The sequence below is a fragment of the Lutjanus erythropterus genome, chromosome 18 (genome assembly GCF_056507025.1).
Source record: "Lutjanus erythropterus isolate fLutEry1 chromosome 18, fLutEry1.hap2, whole genome shotgun sequence".
NCBI classification, from domain to species: Eukaryota; Metazoa; Chordata; class Actinopteri; order Lutjaniformes; family Lutjanidae; genus Lutjanus; species Lutjanus erythropterus.
Window position 1 is genome coordinate 4,890,418 of NC_139334.1, and position 21,902 is coordinate 4,912,319.

At 39.5% G+C, this 21,902-nt stretch overlaps 1 protein-coding gene across 1 annotated transcript in view; it reads left to right on the forward strand.

Annotated features, from left to right (window-relative positions):
* The first annotated feature begins 4,200 nt into the window (after positions 1-4,200).
* The window catches only part of lingo2b (leucine rich repeat and Ig domain containing 2b), a 47,999-nt gene continuing 30,297 nt past the window's right edge, over positions 4,201-21,902 (forward strand). Inside the window, exon 1 of the mRNA XM_084743257.1 lies at positions 4,201-4,466. The gene's annotated coding sequence lies outside the window, so the exon portion shown is untranslated. The remainder of the gene's footprint in view (positions 4,467-21,902) is intronic.

Below are 21,902 nucleotides of genomic sequence, written 5' to 3' on the forward strand. Positions count from 1 at the left end.
TATTATTCCGGGTGGAAACCTGACTTGCAGTGGGCAGGGACACAAGATAAAAACGACACAAACAAAAACAAAAGTACAAAAACAAAAAGTACAAAAAGGCCCTGCTCTTTCTGATTCTGGGGACTTGTACGAACCTTTCCCTTTGTTGTTTTGGATAGCAAAAACAATCTGAGTTTCAGTAGGAATGCAAAAAATACCAAAGTATCATTAATCGTAAAACTGTAAAGAAAAATATATAGAATCAATAGCCATTTAAATGATGTTAAGGTGACAGAAAGAAAAAAAAAAAGAATTGCCACTTGTTAATGCACACATTTGACCACTGACTTTTTGTGCAGTCCATCGTTATTTGCCAGAAACAGCAAAAACGTGAGCAATAGGCTAGCTAGCTGTGCAGCTAATGTACAAACCAACCATGCAGGATCGATCTGGCTTTGTCCTTGTTTCTAGTTGTTCTCCATTTCTCTATATGTTTATCAGTTAGTTCCATAAAACCATATAGGGGGCTGGGCAAAGTTTCCACACATTAACACCTTGTTCACAGTAGCCATAATAACATTGAATAACAAGTAAACAAGTATTACCAATGACACTAATTAAATACTGTAGGACACATTCACTTTCTAGTGTTCAAATCAAGTTATGTTCGGCTTGCCTGTCCTTTTTCACTCAAAAATGCGGCACGATACAGAAGCTAAATACTCTAGCTAGAACTCCATAATCTTAACCTAATCCTAAATTAAATATTCACTCAGAATCTAGATCCTAGAATAAACCTGTATCAATCATCTTCTCACTTTGCAGAATTTTTCTCATTCCTTGCTGCCTTTTTGAGGACTTTTGGTCCTCATAAGGATAGAAGTGAGGGAAAAACAGTGTCACCCACATCTTATATCTTCATTATGCCGCATGCGAGTCGGGGGTCCCCTGTGACTTAGTTACAGGGAGAGTATGTCACAGAAGATTAAAATAAGAGAAAGATAAGGAGAAGTGTGCTGGTGTATGTGAGAAACAAGGATAAAGGGTAAGAATGGATGAAAGCTGATCTCGGATTAAAAGTCACACACGCAGGAATGTGAGAAAGACAGAGGAAATAAAAAACGGAAAGTGGAGGTAGAAACAAAATATCCCACAGGCGCTCATCTCTTTTTTGCCCCATGCTGTGAGCTGCTGCTCACTGGTAATAGCAGACTGATTAACTTGGAAGGCTGGATTCCCACCACTCCAGTGGCAAGCTAGAAAGATTATGGCAAAAGACTTCCTGCAAAAACTTTCAAAATAAAACATTAAATGCAAAAATCATTTTAGACTTCAAAAAAGTCACCATCTAAAAACACATTTTTTTGTTGTTATGTGTGTTCTCCCTGCAGTCTAGTTGTAAAGGCAATTTAAGGTGACAGGACTGCTGGCATTAAATCAAATCCTGCTTTGAGTCGGAAAGATTTGATCAGGATTTGGGTGATATATGAGCCAGATATCGACCTGTTCTTAAAACCCAGATAAGCTTTATCTCGAAGTCAGTGTTGTCCACCTCTGATCTGAGTGATGCATTTCTTTCAGCAGAAATTGATTGGCGAATTGATCAGTGCTGGTTGTCTATGAGAAGCCTTTGAGTTGATGCTAATGTGACATTTTATCTGATTCCACACATACGAGAGAGTGAGCGTTCATTATCATTGTAACATCTTCTTTTCCTTTGCCTCTCCATATGTTAAATTTATGGTTGAGCCAAGATTTAGTGTTGTTTGGCGAGGGAAATTATAAAATGAAAATGGTCAGTTGGTAGTTTTCAGACTCATTATGGAGGGCCAGGGTGTTGTTGATTCATCTGACCTTGGTCAAATGTCTGTAGAAGATCAATGCTGACCTATTTAAAAATGAATGAACAGATGGATGGATAGATGAATAAATGGATGAGTGGTCAAATACATGAGGCAATAAACAACTTAACATGATGAATAGATAAAACAACTGAAACAGACAAATATATAAAAAAATAAATAAACCTCTAAAGTGTCCACAGAATAAATTAATTGATGTACCGGAGCTGACAGCGAGACAGTGGGACCCACTTGAGTTTTGTACATATTGACAAAGAAACCCAAGACGAACAGCAATAAAACAAGACACTACCTGGACCCAATACAGTTTGGACCCAACCCATCTCAGTATAGGGACCAGTAGACCTTTTTCCCAGCAGCCATTTTGACATTAGTACCATAGGTAACCACCTGTGTTATCCTACTTTTCGATACATGGCTGCCGTCAAAAAGGTCTACGCAGACTTCTACTGTTGGGTTCCAGCTCACCTTAGCTAGCTTTATCTTTTGCCTCTCTTTTCCCATAACCCACCAACAGCTGGTGTTTACCAGTTGCCAGCCAGTAGCCTTTACTTCTTTCCAGCAGTTTGCCAGCACCTTCGACCTTGCAACAAGACATGGTCTACACTCCTCTGACCTTCATCTGTTGCTCTCTAGTGCTTCCACTCTCAAGTGATTTCCTACTGAAGACTTCATGAAACGATCCTGTGTGCTGAGATGTTGTGCAGTTTGTTTACATACTGGAGTGCATCTATGATGCGAACATCCATGCATGAGCACGCTTAAATTGAGGCTTGTTCCAGGTCATGTATGGCAAGTTGACACATTAGACAACTGTTTGGAATATTACACGGCGTAAGTCTCTCTCTATTGCGAGTCAGCATTACACTTTTCTCATCAATTAAATGTCAGGACACATTAGCAGCTCGTAAAGCATGTACTGCCTATAGAAAACAACTGTAAACACACACCTCTCACTGTCCTTCAAGTGGTTAAAACACCTCGATTGTGCAGTCTGTGACTATGATTATGCTTCGAGTCTGCATTCGGGTTAGTTCCTGAAAATTCTGTCCTGAATTTGCACTTCATTTAATTTTGTCCTTGAAATCTCAAGGGACTGTTTTGTTTGGCAGCACTTTCCTAATATATTGATTTTTATACATTTTAATTTAACCTTTTCCCCCCTGGCCTGAAGTGCCATTCATCCATCTACATTTTTCTAGACTAAATGGCACTCAGCTTGTGGTGCTCAAAACACCAAAAATTACATTTGAAAAGTCTGAAACCCAGTGTCCTTCTCCAAAAATCATGATCCAGTTACTCAAGATAATCCACGCACCTTGTAAGCATTTGTTACTACTTTCTGCCTGCAGTAGAATCTACTAGACGTCCTTCTCTCTGCTCTCCCTACATGAAACTGCTCACAACAAGGTCTGCAGATTATCTTGAGTAAGTGGGTCATGATATTTGGAAAGAGACACTGGTTTAACATTTTTCAAATGTATTTTTTGGTGCTTTGTGCTCCACAAGCCGAGTGCCATTTAGTCCCATTATATTGGAGAGAAAGCAGACATCTCTGTGGCAGACATCTCCAAAACTCTGCAACCCACACCAAAGAAAATCTAGATGGATAAATAGCACTCCAGGCCAGGGGAAAAGTGTGTGTATTGATTTTGGGGAGAACTGTCTCTGTAAAAAATCTTTGCCAAATATATTTTATCTTCAGTATGCACATGATGTGGGGTGAGGGGTTCAAAAATCTCTCAGATTTGTAATTAGCCAATTAAGCTTGGTTGCTTTACCAGTGGGGCCGTGTTCCCATGGGATATTATCTGTCTGATCGGGCAACTTTTGATCATATAAGTTTTATATTAAAATCGTTTGATGTGCTGTTTTTTCATAACATACAAGAAAGGATATGCAGGGTAAATCCTGCTGAAATTGTTATGAGACACATATTTATGAAATGTTTGCCTGTGCATTTTATTAAACTTATATTTTCTAAAAGTAATAAACAAATTTCTTCAGTTTAAATCCTACAATAATTCTCTTCCATATGTTAGCAGTGGGAACACAGCCTGAATTGCAGCCTGAATAAAAGATCACTGGATAACAGTGTCCTGCAGCTTTTTTTTTCTCTGTGATCCCTCATGCTAACATTTGCTGTGCATACACATGACGTCAGCCACTTTGTCTTTCGTTATTTAATGCGGGTTTTTTTTTTATTATCTATTATAATAATGTTATTTCATGCTTTTACTGTGAAAGAGTGGACCTGCTCAGTCTCTCTGTGGACGCAGCTGCGTGCTTGACGCATCTCTCTCTCCTCAGTGTGTCTCTACCTCTCTCTACCCGCCGTCATCCAGCGCGGTGCCGCTGCCTCGTTAAACCGGGAGCCGCCGTTCAGGAAGGATGAGCCGCCTGCTTACCGGAGACAAAACCTGATTTAAGTAAAACATTTAAAACAGACAAAAACGGATCTCTTTTATTATGAAGGTAGTTTTCTATGGAAGACAGAGTGGAACTCAGTGACAGGATTGCGTTGACAGTCTGTGCAGGTGTGTGAGTGTGTGACAGTCAAGACTCCCCACTCAGTGATGTAAAAACGTGAAGGTGGATTTTGGCATGTGGAGGAGCAGGTAAAAGGTAAGACTCGTATCACTTTTATTGATCATCGATCAGCTTTAAGACTTCAGTTTGGATCTGATGTCATTTCAATCAGCTGTCAAGATGAATGTAAATCTTTTCCATTGCACGACTCACTCATATTAATTGACTGTTAACTCGCGGGGGAGAAAAAAAAAAGATATTGACACTTGGTTTCATCAGCAGACTATAGCCTAGGCGTAGCCTCTATCTGGGCAGGAGGCGTGGGGAATAATTTTTTAAAGGGGGGTGCAAGTAATTGAATAAAAATAAATAAATAAATAAATAAAAGAAGAGAAGTGATGAGCTGCCCATGACGTCTGTGGTGATGAATGGAGATAAAAAGCTCAGCTCAGCCTCAGTTTGGGAGTGATGTAGGTGTTGAGGGGAAAGAAAAATGTGGTGCATTCAGTGTGTGTGAGTTAAGGTGGGTGATGACACTTCTTTGCCCTATCATTGTGGAGAATTAAGTGATGGTAAAAAATTTTCATCAAACGTGTCTTGAGTGAATAGTTTGTGGATGTGGATGTGACTATTTTTCTCTCTTTCTTTTTTTTAATAACTGAAGATAGATGCAGCAAAGAGATTGCATGTGTGCACACACTGGGATGACATGATGACACTAACACACTTCAACCAGGTGGATAAAAACCCTCCCCGAGCAGCACGGCGGGGGATGACACATGCACTGTATGAAGTTGGCGGCTGGTGCTCTTGCTGTGAGTCAAAGTGGCCCTGCAGCAGAGGAACACAGGTCTTTTTTTTCCGTACATCCCTAAAGTGGACCCTCTCTTAAAAGCCTGCGGGGGTGAGGTATAGTGTAGATATATCCTTTCATGCGGATGAGTGCGTGCAAAAAACCCTCACTTTAGACACTTCTATCCTGAGCTTAAGTATGAGAAATAGGACTGAATTATAAATGAGTTTTGCTCCAGCCGAGGGACTCAAAGCTACTGTCTCTCGTCTGACTTCCGCAGGCATTAATTGGGTATGGCGTGGCCTGTACGGGAATTGTGTGCAAATTTAATCTGCCCGTTCTTATCTTTGTAACGGAGAGCAAAGTTCGGGAGGGAGAATTGCCAGAAATGCATCTGTAAGCCAGATCTAAAAATACAACGAGGCATTCAGGAACAACAGTTTGTCGAGCCGTGTGAAATGATGTATCAAGCTGACCACATTTCTACATCTCGTTCACACATCTGGGATGTAAAAGTAGAAGTTTTTTTTTTTTTTCTCTTGTGACAAATGAATTCAGGCGCAGGGACTTCCACCCTGCTGTCTCCAAGCAAGAAGGATGCTAATGGAGGAGAGACAGAGAGAGAGAGGGAGAGGATACAGGCGTTACCGCTGCAAGATAGAGGGAGAAAGACAGAGAGGGAAGAGAGAGAGGGAGCGCGTGTGAGGCGTTTCCATGGCAACCTGTCAGGGGTGTGTTTGGTCCCCGGAGACGGCGAGGAACGGAACGGAGGGGAGGAGAGAGAGAGAGATGAGAGGCGAGGAGAAAACTATCCCTCGTTAAGGGTGAGAGGGGGATGGGAAAAGGAGATAATGGAGGGAAGGAGGGGAAGATGCCCCCCCCCCCCCCCCCCCACCACCACCCTCTCCTCTCCACCTCCACCTCCACCTCCCATTGTTTGTTTTTCTCCCCCTTATCCGTGCTGTGTTCTCTCTCGTCTGCTCTTTTGGAAGTAACTCGTCGTGGTGGCGTGTTCGTGTCATATGGGAGGCCTTCACGGTTATTATCAAGTGCACGGAAGCGTTGACGTGTTTGAACTCATTTGAGGACATTTGCTGTTGACTCTCTGAGCTCGTATTCATCTTTTTTGGCACTTCAGTGATGTGATTTTTTTTTTTTCAGTCAGACTCATCATGATCAAAATCCTGACCTCCACAGCCTCGCTGGTCAAGTTCAAATCCCAGCATTCGTCACTGCTCTTGATGATCAGACTAATGTGTTGGCGCTTTTTATTTCCCTCAGATGATGCCAGTAATGTGGAAAAGCAATGCCAGAGTTTGCTGAGTGTTTTTGCTCTGTGTACTTCTGCTGATTATTATCTGTAGTGGTTATTGTTAGGACTTCCATTCTCTGTGGCTGTTATCTTCCACCTGACAGACACTCTACAGCTCACATCTGACCTGACACACCCACATTAAACTGAAAACAGATCACATGTTCTGTAACATCAAAAAATCACAGGAAATCCAACCTCAGAATCAGAGACAGGTTCATGGCCAAGAAAGAAAAAGATCAAGTACTTCAAGTCAAGAAGCTCCGACAGAAAATAGACAGTAAGAAATGGAAAATATAAGATATAAGATTATGAAAAACAGGTTCAGCATGTTACTTAAATGAAAGGGCTGTGCATTTACGTGCAGGAATGTGCAGTTTTCACCAGTTCACAGCATAGAGTATAAAAATATTAACTTAAGCAACTGATGATGTAAAATATAATCTTAATATTTATCCTCATTCACATGTTGCAGCAACAAGTGTGGCCTAAATATATTTGACATGAATAAATGACTCCTCTCACTGGACTGCAGGTATTTTGTCGGTGGTGACACCAGTTTTGAAAAGCAGCAGAAATGAGCAGCAGAGGAAGTATTCAGCTGCTTTACTTAAGTAAAAGTACTTATACTACACTGTAAAAACACCCTGTTATGAGCAAAAGTGCTGCATTTTAAAGCCTTACTTCAGTAAAGTATGTAATCAAGAAAAATGTACTTAAAATAAATGTAGTCAATGCAGAAAAATGTCCCCTGTGACAGTTATACTTTCATATATGATATTATACATCAGATTTTACTGTAGTGGTTTGCAGAGGTGGAGCTGATTGAATTGATTTATTTTGTACAGGACTGCAACCAGAGCTGGGCAATATATCGATATTAGATTAATATTGTGATAAGGGACTAGACATCATCATAGATTTTGGATGTCGTTATATCGTGATATGGCATAAGTCTTTTCTTTTCCTGGTTTTATAGGCTGCATTGTGCAGTGATGTACTTTATTGAACTTGCCAGTTGTAGCTGTAGCTGTTCTATTATTTGCTTTTCACCAGTTAGTCATTATGTTAACATTACTGATGATTATTTGTTAAAAATCTAATATTTTGTGAAAGCACAAACAGTCATCCCTATTCGCCCAGCCCTCACTGTTTTGTTAATAATACTGAAAATAAAGAGAAACGCCATCATAATTACCAACTAATTGTTTCAGCTGTACTTGCAACTGTTGGGTGGTTTCATTTGTACCAAACATATTTTGTAAACTCATTATAAGTATGTTTTGTGTACAAAAATCTTGATTTGCAAACTAACTATAACTGAAGTTGTCTGATAATTGTAGTGAAGTAAAAAGCAAATGCAGTGGAGTAGAAAGACAAGACTCACGTGAAGTACCTCAAATTTGTACTTCAGTACACTGCCTCAATAAATGCACCACATTGCATGACTGGAAATTAGGGTTCATCACAAACACTGCCCTTGTCGAGTTAATCAAGATTGTATGACTCATGTACATTGTCTCATGAATTTTGCACATGCAAAGAAGTTTTGCCATCTAAACACTGATGCAAATAGTCTCAACTTTGTGTCTGTTGTCTTTCTCATATGGTGTGAATGCAGGATAAGGTTGCAATGTATTGCTGAGGCCTACACAGCAGTAGTCATAGCTGTCATGGTAAAAACATGAGAACCCTACAGCACAAGTCAGGAGAGGAACATAGGTACAAAGTTTAAAGTCTTTATCCGGAGAGAAATACAAAAATACAAGAATCCAGGCAGTCAGACAAAGTACAAAGAGGTCAGGCCGAGGCAGAATCTGAAACACACGGGCTGGGTCAAAAACAAGACGAGACGCTGCAAAGCTAAGACACGTGGAACAAAGACAATGTGGCAGATAGCTGGTGGAGATGGACCAGTGTGTGGGGAGCTAATGAGGGAATTGGTGATTGCTTTGGTGGAAGGGCTGTCAGGTGGGAGCGGCGGGGTCTGAAATGGCAACAGTGTAATGAGTTAAGAAAATACGACTCAACAGAATGAATGAACAGACTGAAGTACAGAACCATCACTGTAGCTGTGGTAAAGTAAGAATAAACATGAATTAAATTAGAGTGCAAACTTATTTGTATTCAGACAAATTAGAGCTGCATGTGTTGCTTATTTATTTTTACTTTTGGCATGTCTGGCACCCATATTCTTGAGCTATTAGTGAATGCATTTAAGTCATTGTTCTGCAATCAACTGTTAGAAAAACAATACAACAACAGCTGGCTGCGGTGCAGCACCATTATTAATGCAAGGACTCGGCAGATTCACACACACACTTTTAATTGCATTAATAATTATCCTCTGAGTTTAATTTTAACTAATGAATAAAATGCTGTTCAGCAGCCAGTTCTCATATCCCAGATATTGGACCTCCCAACCAGAATTCATTAGACCAAAAATGTGTTATGCTTTTAAGTGCATGTCCTACATTACACGTGAACATAATATGCAATGGATTGCCAAGGCCGAGCAAGTTTCAAGTCTCTTCAAGTTTATTTTATTTATTAGAGCACTGAAATAACTTGAAAAGCAGTCGTTGCAGCTGTTTCAGTGGTGGTCACTGGGCACTGCAGTGGGCAGTTATGGTGGCCCAGTTCGAAAAACAAATAGATGGCATATCTAAAGTTAAAAGTTCCTGTGAAATGGCGAGCAGAGTTCTTTTGCTTCTGTGTTTCCTGTCAAACAGGCTGTTTTGGAGGGACTTCACGCATATTGATTGGTGGTAGATTGGTAGCGCTGAATGTGTCATGCAATTTAAGTGGTCCCTGGATGTAGGATATTAGCTGTTTCTTCCCAGACTGAGAGCTCCCCGGCATGACTGGAACCTAAACAGCCTTCAGGACCAACAGAGGCCAGTTTGATAACAGGGAATAGGCAACAGTACTGAGGTGGTTTTCATGGTGGGTTTGGCTGCCAGCACCCATAATCGAGCTAACTGTAGTTAGCAGTAAGCAAAGTTACAAGGACGTGATAAAGTACCACCTGAACACCACTGGCTGAACAAACAATAGTGCGCAACATTAGTGGCTGCATGGATGACGGTAAAACTCATTCAGATGCTTGTTACACGCCCCTGTGCTTTGGAAAATGTTCTGCAGTAATGTCATGGATATCTGATTTGTAGGATTGAAACGTGAAAACATTTGAGTCTTGAAAACAAGAGAAAAGCTATCACCAGGGGACAATAGCTGTTTTTTTTTCTCTATAGGCTTCAACAAACATGTGTAGACTATGTAATTCCTATGATTTGCAGTGTATTGTATTCAGATCCAGTAACATTCCTTTAGAGTATATCATTAATTCAGGTCCTTTTCTGCAGGTCCCTGTAGACTGTGGTCAGTAGGCCTTTAAGCCATCAGATCTTAAAGCAACAAAGGATCCACCACCGTCATTGTGTGTGCGAGTCGGCGCAGAACCCCTTTGCTCTCTCTGAATGTGAATGGACAGTAGTGAAGAATCCAGCAGCGATCAAAGTTGAGCTGTTGGTCATCCACAGCAGAAGTGGCAAGTGCACAGCAGTAGACAAGTATTAGATAAAAAGATTCACTTTCATTGCAAGGGATCTCTGCAAAAACACTAGAAGAGTCAGAGCTCTCGAGCGCTAAGATTCATCCCCAGTGGTGAAATTTAAAAAAAAAAATATGAAACATGACATCTTCTAAGAATTTTTTCCTAAAAGGATTAAATCATAGTAGAAATAAAAGCAATCCAGGATGCATAGATCTCAGCTCATAAGAAAGCCTATGAGGTGCTGTATGGAGGAGGACTTTTATGTAGCTCGTGGGGTGTCTTAAGAAAAGAAAGACATGGCTGCAACAAATGAAGACAAGAGACAAGTTCTCAGAACGTTGAATTACAAAGACGTGATAAAGTGCTTCGAATTGCAGGGATGGAACTGCTCTTTAACTGGAACTGCTTTTTTAGGTGACGTTAAGAGCTCTCTGAGTGTGCTCTCAAAATAGTCACAAACACAGGATGCATTTCAGTTTTCTGAAACCAATGTTCTGTCCAACTGGCTAAAAAGCTACAAGACAACACTCTCTGAAAATTAGAAATTAGGATCAGGTTTATTATCAAGTAGGTTTTCGCATACAAGGAATTTGTCTTGGTGTTTCAGTGCAGTGGTTCTTAACCTCTTGATACCCTCGAGTGGGTCAGTGAGAACATTTCTGCCGGTTGCCAAATGGTTGAGGAGAATAATAATAAAATATTGTGGCAAGCAGCAGAGAATGGGGGCCAGGAAGCAGCTCTCAGCGACATCAGCCCCTAAATGACATTCAACATGAGGGACAAGTGCTCACAAATATTCCAAAATATATATATAAAAAAAGGACCACCTCACTAATGATTAAAACTGTAATCCAGAACAAAAATAACAATGATTAACATAAACCACCATTTTCTGAACAGAGACAAACACTAACAAAATGTAACATTTGCATTGTGTGACATAAAATAGCAAGCTTGACAAACTACTCAGTCTAACTCAGTCATGATGGGAAATGAGGCTATATTTTAGACTGGGTAATGGTTTTTACATTACATTGCCTGCACCACTGATATAATTTTCCTTACAATAGATTTTATTTAGTGTGGTTGTGAGTGTGAAAGTGCGAATGCACATGAGTCCTGATTGGATATATACACACAGACAAAATAACTTATGCCACAGCATCATGCTGGATATGAATTTTGTAATTTATTTTTTGATTGATTCGTTGTTTTTTGTGGAGGTCACAAACAAAAACTAGTCTATTATGTTTTAGAGAACGCCAATAAACATAAGCAGAAAAATATAAAGAAATATAAAAAGTCAAGTACTGCTATTCAAGAATCATAAATGGAAAATATGAAATTGACGTTGAATGTGCAAAAGTTCGCAGGGCTTCAGAGATGTGACAGAAATTAAGGCAAAAGCACCAAGAACATACATACACTTGTTCCAAACGGGTTCTTCCTGAAGGGCTGAGGTTCTTTCCAGAACCATTTGAAGAACCGTTTTGTCAAAGGTTTTTTGTACCGTAATATAAAAGGGTTCTTGGTAGAACTCCCAGGATGACATCTAGATAAAACCTGTGGAATATAAAAAGGTTCAAGGTAGAACCCCCTGAGAGATAAAACCCTTAGAATATAAAAAAGGTTCTTGAACCTTCTCCTCTCATCACCCTTTTCCACTAAATAAGCTGTGGTTCTTGACACGGCTCCATTAGAGATCCTTTGAACGTTGATGCTATGCAGTGAATCGGGGGTTCTGGATGAAACATTTCACAGATGCTTTCATGTATAACCCTTTACGTTTGTTTCGGGGTGGAATTCTCTGAAGGGGTTTCTCAATGGAACCTTTAGAAAAGATTCTAACAGGAACCATGAAGGGCTCCCCCATGGATACAAGCGAAAGGACAGTTTATGGTTCTAGTTAGCACCTTTATTTCTAAGAGAGTACAGTACACACAACATCACGGAACAGCAACAGATATAAATAGAACCAGCACACACGCATGATCACAGGAGAAAAATGATACTATAGCAGTGAGTTTACTGACTCTCTTAATCTGTGTGCTCTTATTCTTGAATACTGATCTGACCACAGTCACAGGACAGAGGAGACTCCCTCCAGATGTAGCCATGCAGCACATTAGCGATGCAGCGAGCTAAGGAGTGCTCGGTTGTTATTGGAGACCAATTTTTAGTTTGACAGGGAAGACAAGGCTAGTCTGTGGGGCCCTTTGCTGGAGTGTGATTAGCATTGCAGATGCTGCTTTCTGTAGGCGTCAGTTTCAACAAACTCAAGGTTCCCCTGTCTCCAGTGCATGATTAAAATGTAACAGTCGTGCGTGGGAAATTCACAAGAGCAGAATTATGCTCCAACACTCTCAGAGCCTATTTTTTGCTCAGGTATGTTGCACCCCCTCCTGCAACGCGCTCTTTCTCTGCCGCACAAATACACACAAGGGCTCGACCCACATGGGTTCCTTCAACGGCGGAGGAGCCTAAAATCGTCTCAAAGCTGCCAAGGGATATTATTTTCTGTAAGATATTCGACATCAAAAATTAATGTGTGAATGTGAACGAAGACATTGCTGGAAATGAGAGTCGCGAGAATTTCCTAGAGAGACAAAGGACAAAGAAAATCATTTTTGACAGCGTGGAAACAGGAACACTGCTAAAACCTGTATTATTAATATAAACATAGTCATCATTATAATAATAAAAATAGCAAGAATTATAATAATAGATTTTTCCATTGACGTAATTATAATCATGAAGATCATAATAATAATCAAAACAAAAATACCATACTTATGGTTATGTAATCCTGCTGAGACATTAAAAAATCAATTGAGGTTACGTCCTCCCACACACAGCTAGCACAGTATTGATCAATTGTGAAATAAATATGTGATCAATCAAACTGCATCGTATTCCTTACTGTAGACAACAGTTAAGTTGATTCCTGATGACAGCCTGTAGTATCGAGGCCATTCATCAGAAAATCAATATACTGTATTGGTGTAACCTCCTGTATGTGCACACAGACACACACACACACACACACACACACACACAGTACTTTTACACACATACAGAACATTAATCCAGATCATGGTTGGCAGTAGTTGAAGAAGTATTACTTAAGTAAACATAGCAATATTGTTGTTGTTACAAGTAAAAGTCCAAAAGTAAGTAAGTAAAAGTATTAGTATCTAAATAAATTGAAATGATAAAAAGTAAAAGTACTCATTATATAGAATGGCCTATTGCAAAATAATGTTTATTTTCAAATTAAATTACTGATGCATTAATGTGTCATCACCCTAATCTTGCAGCTGGTAAAGGTGAAGCTTGTTTTTTTCCTGTATATTTAGCCTGTTAATTGAAAATAAGATAAATAAATAAAGGCCATTTTTTCTCCATTAAAATCCATAATAATACCAATAATATAATAAAATCATAATTTGCTCAGTGATTACATATTGTATTATCATCTGAACCTGCAAAATATGTAAATAAAAGGTATCAAATGAATTTAGTGGAGTAAAAAGTACCATATTTTCTTCAGAATTGTAGTGGAGCAGAGCTAGAAAGTAACATACAATGGAAATACAAATAATTACACTACGTGAGTAAATGTTACTTTCCACCACTGATGGCTGGAGCTGCTTGATGTACAGGTAGGATGCTATTTTGCTATCAGACGAGGAGCTACTCTTATTTTTCTTAACATGTTACAGTATATGCAGAATTTTAAAGGACCAGTATGTAGAATTTAGTGGCATCTAGTGGTGAGCTTGCAGATTGCAAACACGTCACCTCACCCTCCCCTTCCAAGCGTGTAGGAGAACCTACAGTGGCTGTGAAACTAAGACTAACTTAAACAGGTGAATTATGTAAAATTAGCTATAGAGACCAAAATCTTTTTTTGTACCAGGCTGTAAACGTGTATTTCTGCTGTAAAAGTTGGCAGTTTTTTGTTTTTTCATACATTAGCTAATTTTTTTTAGCTCCAGAGGTTGTTGCTTGGTTCTGGGCTTCTGTAGAAACATTGTAGTGCAACGTGGCAGCCTTCATGGAAGAGGACCTGTAGATATAATGGTTCATTCTAAGTTAATAAAAACAAAATTCCATTTCTTCCATAGAAAACATAAAACACCATAAATCGTACACCCTGGACCTTTAAAGATCAGCAACTGATTTAGAAATGCAATGTATTGTTAGTGCTTCTCTACACATTTCTGCCTTATTTATTAATGTATTTGCATTAAAATGACTAATGTTGTGTCTTAAAGAGCACAGCGTCCATACTGTTCTGTACACCCACCGCAGGTACACATAGCATTAATAAGTAATGAGGTAATCTGTTGCCTTAATGTGCACAGTGTAAACCCTTTACATCCATATTTTGTCTCATAGCTCAACACATACTAGAGCAAACAGCTTGTGGTTGCTGTGACGGCTGACTGAAAACACCTTTGAGGTGCTAAAAGTCAGAATGTTTATAAGTGCCTGTCAATCTTGCTGCTATATATAAAGATGCTCAGCTCTCAGCAATGTCAAGAGCACATAATGGCACACATCCTTCCCATTGAGGATTGTGAAAACGAAGCAACAGGCAGGTCTCTGGAGGACACACTCCTGTAAGAGAAGGCAGTAACATGGGAAAGAGGCTTTCAGCACATTGGTCGTTGCCAGGCTGGTGTGGGCTTCCCTGCCTCTGGCATTATACCCAGAGGGAGGCTGACATTAGTTGTTCCTCAGAAGCCTATTTCTAGATTATTTAAAAGCTGAGTCTCTAAAAGGAGCTGTGTGCCCTTTTTAACGCAGTACATTCATTAACACAGTCATGTAGTTTAAGGAATGTATTCGCCCCCTCTGAATCTAATTTTCTGAGGTTTTTCTGCATGTTCTGTCAGCCGCTGTTAGCTAACGAGGAGTTCAGCATTGCAGGATGTTCCTCCTGGGTGGCTGAATATCACAACATGTCACCATTTCACAACCTACAAAAGCCTTGTCTTTGCTTGACTACTAGAATTTTGCCTAACCCAATATATCAACTTTATAGTAGGCTAGTTTAATTTCCATCTAATTTGGTATTAGATGGAAAGCTTCAGTAGCAAGGGCTTTGTTGTGACCATGTGCTTTTGCAAGCTAATTTACCAGGCTTGCTAGCACTGGCTTTATGTGGCAGCCTTTTGGTTGTGTAATATTGTCTAATTTATAAAAAGTTGCTAGGCTTACACATAGCAGAAAATTAGCTCAATGTCAATTTATAGTCATAATGTAATGATTTATTTACAATTTAACACCAGTAACTTCAAAAGTCAATATGGGTCAATCTACTTTATAGTAATTAATTTACCATTAGCCTGAAAACTACATTAACACTGGCTTTGTTGTGGGGGCCTGGTGGCTGTGTTAGCTAATTTACAAAACTTCCTGGCTGCTAATAGATTGCAGGAAAGTGGCCTAATATTAACTAATAGTCGTATTGCAGTGATTTATTTCATTTTTAAATACAGTTTAACACCAGTAAAAGTAAAAGTCAATATTTCTATATATAGTAGTTAATTTAGCATTAGTTAATTTAGCATTAGCACTGGCTTTGTTGGTGGTTGTGTAAAGTAATATCAATTTATGGGCAGTACTTAATTTCACTTTTAAAAACACTTCAACCAAATTACATGAAAAAAACACATTTCAGCCGTCTTTCTTTTGAGATGTCACTCTGAGACTGCATTGACAAATGACATTTGAAAAATGTAAAACAAAAAATGAACAATAATACCATTGCTGACAACTGTTGACTGTGTTCAAAGGACCCCAGTTAAGAGTTGCAGACATATTTTATAGCAAAAAAATTAAAAAATAAAACTTTTTATAATGCTAGAAAAATAGGATTATATTCTACATGATATCTGTTTTTCACTGGCTTTTGCAGCAGATGGACCATTGTGGAAACAGACAGTGGAGGAGAGGAATTAAATGTGACATAAGCCAAGAGCCAGATTTGATATCAGAATGTCAGAGTACCTGCCGGCCCTCCTGCCCTCGCCCTCATCTCTTTTCCATTTTGGTATTTATTTTCAACAGTGAGGCTCGTAACCCTGCATCTGCAGGAGTTCTGCTTACATTTGGCCCATATTCTATCATTAGCTCCCCCGACCTCTCTCTTGCTGCCTCCCTCCTCTCTCCAGCAAATTTACTTTAGGCACATATACAGTAAAAATGATAGAAACAAATAAGAGGGAAATAGATTACACATTGTGCAGGTGATAGAAATGAAAGCCCGGAGGGGTTTATGACTGAAATGAGCAGGGAAAGGTTATAAAGACCGTGCTGAATTGGATAACGGAGCGGAAATGGCGCCAAAAGTCAACAGGGAGGCATTTGGGAATGTCATTTAAAGTGCACGAACGGCACGCCGTAAAATAAAGTGGACCTGAAACAGAAAATGAAAGTGAGAGTGGTGGAAGGTGTGTGGGTGTAAAGACAAATCAGATATTCTACTGTCCTAAATTATGAATCTTGCCATCTTTCAGTGCAAAATTAAGTGTGCAATAACTGCAAGGCTAATGATGCTTGTTTTTACTATCCTGTTTTTTTAAATCACATTTTTGATTTTCTGTCTAGCAATTAAGATGCATTAAACACCACTTGCAATATGATAAAGCATCCCATTTCCCTGCAAAGTAAAGATAAGGCAACATCTAAAACATGGTTATTGTTAAGTATTATAACATTTTCCTTTCCAGTGAAATAAAACCCAGTATAAATAGTCCATGTTAGGCTTGCTGGTCCAACCAGGGTGTAATAAATGACACTAGGTGATAGACAAACACAAATCATACTGATTTCCCGACATCATATGCGCGGTAATAAAAACAAGCGCTGATTGCCTGTCATGTATGATAGAGGGACGAGACTGTCTGCTGTTGCACATTTCAGAACAAATATTGTTCCAATCTAAGATGGTCAATAAGGCTATATTCACCTCTGTGACAGGATGCAGGATGGCTTCGCTGGAGTGCTCAGTAATAGCACAAATAAAAACAGTGAGCGCGGATACAAACAGGTTGTTTGTCCAGGCAGGAAACAGAGCAGAGCTCCCTGGGAATACCTGCTGTACGGTAGTAACCGCCATGTCAATACGAGCGGCCCGGCAAGCTGTAGTCTTAATGCACTCACCTCCTCATCATTATAAAGCACTTCAAAGAACACAAAGGCCATTAAAGCGGCAGCGTAGCGCCAGGTCTGTGTGTTTCCAGTTGCGGAGCCTGTGGCCTCTCAGCTGTCCTGTTGTGTGGACGCCAGCAGTCTGGCTGATCCTCTGCCTGAGAGCACACTCCTTGCCGTGGGGCCATGTGGCTGGTTGACGGCCAAAGCCACAGCTTCAGTGGCTTTTTAGGATGACAGCATCGGCACCGCATGCCCTGCAAGAGCTGCGTCCTTCTGTGCTGCTGCCACAGTGAGCAGCTGAATCCAAGGTAGTGTGCAGAGCTGCCTCCCAGTCTGGGTAATTAAAATTTTAGTTCAGTTTTGTATTGAATGCTTGGATATATTAGTTTTGGTGGCATAATGCGTGTTATATGCATAGACAGAAGTTCTGAACAGGTGAAAATTTATATGTTTCAAACAATGTAACCACCACTGCACACATGACTCTATGCATCCTTTATGTTGGCTTGAATGTTAAGCAATGCGTCCACTAGAGGGTTCCATTCAAAGTCAACAACAAACTGTTGTTGAGAAAGAGGCGAAAGCCCAGGCAGCATTACAGACAGCAGTGGTCTGTGCAGCCATTAAATACATTGCGATATGTAGACAGAGAATTATTTTCACTAATTGACAACAAATGTCATTTTCAACAGTTTAGGATTTTTAAAACTTCTTTGTTGTGTCCTGTGGTCTGTGTGGCCATTAAATACATGGCCACATGTGGACGGAGAATTAAAGGAAAGGACAAGCGTCATTTCCAATAGTTTCACATTTTTAAAACTTATTTGTCGTGTCATGTGGTCGTGTCTCACTTGAACTATTGGCTGCATTGCTCCAGATTTATATCTGTAAAGACTGATTTATGCTAAACATTAGATTTGCATGCGGTCACAGATGAAGTCTTGTGTCCAGCTTATGTCAACATGTTATGATGTATTTACTGGCCGCACAGTTCTCTGCCATCTCAACGCCGCTTCTGCTTTTGACTATTTCTCATGAAGTATAGTAATTCCACCTCCAGTGTTGCCATTTTTGTTGTCAGAAAAATTTGACTCCTATGCTTTTTTAAGGTAACTTTTGACTATGAGCTGCACCCTCTAGTGGATGTGTAGCTGAGCATCTATGCCAGGTTAAAGGCTGCATGGAAGTATGTGGCCAGTGACGATTATATTGATTGAAATGGATGTATCTATTTTGTACAGAAAGGGGACATAAATGAATCTTAAGCTTTCAGAATCGTGCAGAAATACAGATGAAATTAACACACAGAACATCTGTATTTGTGTCTAATGTTTAGCATAAATGAGTTGTTCAAGTTTTTTGTGTTAAGGTTAGTATACCAAGTGTGCAGCCCTAAATGACCTTTTGGTGCTGACTGACTGACTGACTGACTGACTGTATCTTCACTTTTGAAATGTGCATGCGCCACATGTGCAAAGGACTACAGGCGAGAACCAGCAACAAATTGTCCTGAGCATCTGGCATTGTTTTAATTCCCTCTGGAAATGAGTAAATGACCTAAGAGTTCATTTAACTTGGGAAGTTTTATGTAATTATGATGGTAGATTGTCAGTGACTTTCTCCGTTGAGACAAAGTCACATGAGGACAGTGTTTTGTTTCATGTTTCCCACTGTGTCTCCCAGTTAGTGTGACCTGCAATAACTTCTAAAGTGTTTCACAGTTCAGTGGAGAGACGAATGTGACTCCAGAAGTTTTGTTGCAGAAAAGTTTGCACTGATGTGGATTGTTTGCCTGAATACAAAGATGCTGGTGACAGCCACAGATGACTCATCATCAATAATTTGCACTTTATCTGACTGTGCAGAAAACGTATTTACAGTGTAAGACAGGCAGACAGGAGGATGACAAAAGAGCAGTAGCAGTAATTTCATTCAAATTCTGTTCACCTCCATTGTATTGCAGCAGCTGCTGAAAACCCAGCAGCAGACATCTCAAAACCTCTGCAAATAAAGACATGAGAATAACTAAACACCCGGCTGAAAAGTGTGCGACTGCCCTATGTGATTGAAATTTTCAAGCCTGTTTCACCGCTGACCCCATCCGACAGTGATGTCATGTAGTACTGAGACATCTATTTATCACTACAGCAAAAAGAGACGTTAAACCACTGGAAGTCAGCAAAAGCTGCATTTTCACTGCATTTACCTTGTAAAAGGTAAATTAAAAAAAAAAGAATTGGTACTAAATCTTATCTTATCTTCAGTACCCCTGCTGATATTCAGAAACATGAGATGTCACACTAGAACACCAACATCTCAGGCCAAAACAATCTGGACGGTGGTTGGTAAACTGCTCCAGGCTCATCTTCCATGTTACCAAGGTGCATGAGGCCGCCGCCCGTATTGTAACGTTATTAGGGTAGCACACATTAGTTGACCCTGCTGCTAGCTAGAGTTTAGCATTAGAATACAGTTAGAACAAAGACTTGGATATTGTAACTAGAGGCTACAACGAGGCTTTGCATGTTCATTTATAACCAGAAAGGTTGTGTACACGAGAGCAAGCAAAAAAGACCACAACCATAGTCTTACGAGCTGCTAAAGGGCTCAGTGCACAAGTAACTTGATTATGTTACATGTAGTAGGCTTGATGGCTAACTAGCTGTTACCACCATCATGATTTTGTTATGAAAATTTTGCAAAGCTAGGACGCTTTACAAAAATGACATAGCTTAACTGGCAAAGAAAGAGGGAAACACCTAGACTACATACACAGGGAGACAAATGAGGGACAGGTGACGCTAATCAGCAATTTAAAAAGGCGGGAAAAAGACAAAGACAGGCAAGAAATTCAAAATGAAACAGGAGACAACATAACCTACCAACATACCATGTCAACAGGTCATTCTTTAAATTATTTGAACTGCAAAATATCTTTTAAAGTAATGATTGCTGAGTTGCATGATTCTGTCACTGAGTGCCAAAATCGAATCTAAATAAAAGAAATCAACAAAATTCAAACATTTATTACATCCAAAATGGAAGTGAAATAAAAAATAGAAATCCCATTAACAACATACAAAATAAAATATTCATTTTCATAGGATGAATCTGAATTTTACAAATGGGATGTTGCAGTTCCACACTGACAAAAGATGGCTGAGTTTATACATAAACATCTTGCTGCGTGCAGCTTTAATGCATGCTCGGTAATTTTTGACTAATTTGATGTTTATGCTTATTTGCCAAAACAAGTGCACTCGCTGTAAAGCTGCAAGACTCTTGCAGTCCAGCTGGATGAAACCGACTGGAAGGAATTCAAGCGTCTGCCTATAGAAACACGCACTAAGAGCACAAAGCGTTTGGTGAGAGCCAGATTCTGCAGAACAAATCATTTCCAAGTGTCACACTTTGGAGTTGGTAAGCACACGGAGAACCGCGGCTCGGACGGCGACAGTTGACGAGAGAACATCCTGAATGTGTTGCATTTCCCTAATCTTGCAAAATGTGCAAGCAGTCCTTCTCACGGTGTTTGTCAGCTGCTTTGGGGATTAATTAGCATAGCAGTGTTGGAAATGGATCCACTGCAGAGGAAGACTGTCCCTTATTTCACACAGTGTTAGTGGCCCAGCGTCACTCCCTTACAGAAATAGGAAGCTCGCAATTCAGGAAACTCTGAGATGGAGATGTATGTGTTACTCTTAGAAAGGTGCTACTTGTGTCAGCAGGCAAATGTCGCTTGGTAAGACTGCAAACACCTTTCTGTAGAACAACACCTTTCTTTCATCTTCTTCTTAAAAGACCTGCAGTGAAGCAATTTTGTTTCTTTTCATTTTAGTGAATTAAAGTGAAATCTTTCACGTCAGGTATAAAGGTGTAAATGTCAACTTTTTCTCAGGTGGGAAGGGAGTGCATTAACATGCAAACATGTGATTAGATTCTTTTGTTTTTTTATTCTAGTTTTACACATTTTAATTACAGCACCGTAAAGCTGTTAACTGTCAGTTTCGGCATTAAATATGGAGTGAAACCATGAGTGTTAATTATTTACAGCTGTTGTATGTGTTCACTGATATTCACTGCAAGTATACCTACAGGTACTTTACTGCACAAGACTTCTACTGCTTCGTGCAACAATGTTCTGTCTCATTATTATTATTAATATTGCTTTTTACCCCTTAATTTTCTCAATAATCTATTCCAAGCTGCCTTTTACATTTTTAGGTGTTAAGTGATTTTGGATCAGCTACATTCTTGTGTTGTTATTAACCTTAAAGCTATAACATGTCACCTTTCCACATTAAAATTTAAAAATTAGAAAGGTCAGACCTATGTTATATATTTGTTCAGTGGTATACTTATATTACCTCAAATGTTTCAAACTGTTCAAACACAGAACCCTCCAGAACTTAGATATTGTGCGTTTGACATCACAGTTCTGTTTGATTTAGTGACACCTGTGGTTACTGGTGGAAACACTAAGACGATCATAATAATACATATTCCAAAGTTAAATTCAAAATGAGGAAGGATAAGGACTTCCAGGAGGTTTATTTCCTTTTCCCTAATTGCCTGCCATGTCAGTTGTCGAACATGATGAAAATGTTTGTCACTGTATTTACATAAGGCTGATATAAATGCATTAATGCAAATATGTTTCCTCTGAAAAGATCCCGCTGTTGCGCTTTACCATTACGTGACATGTGC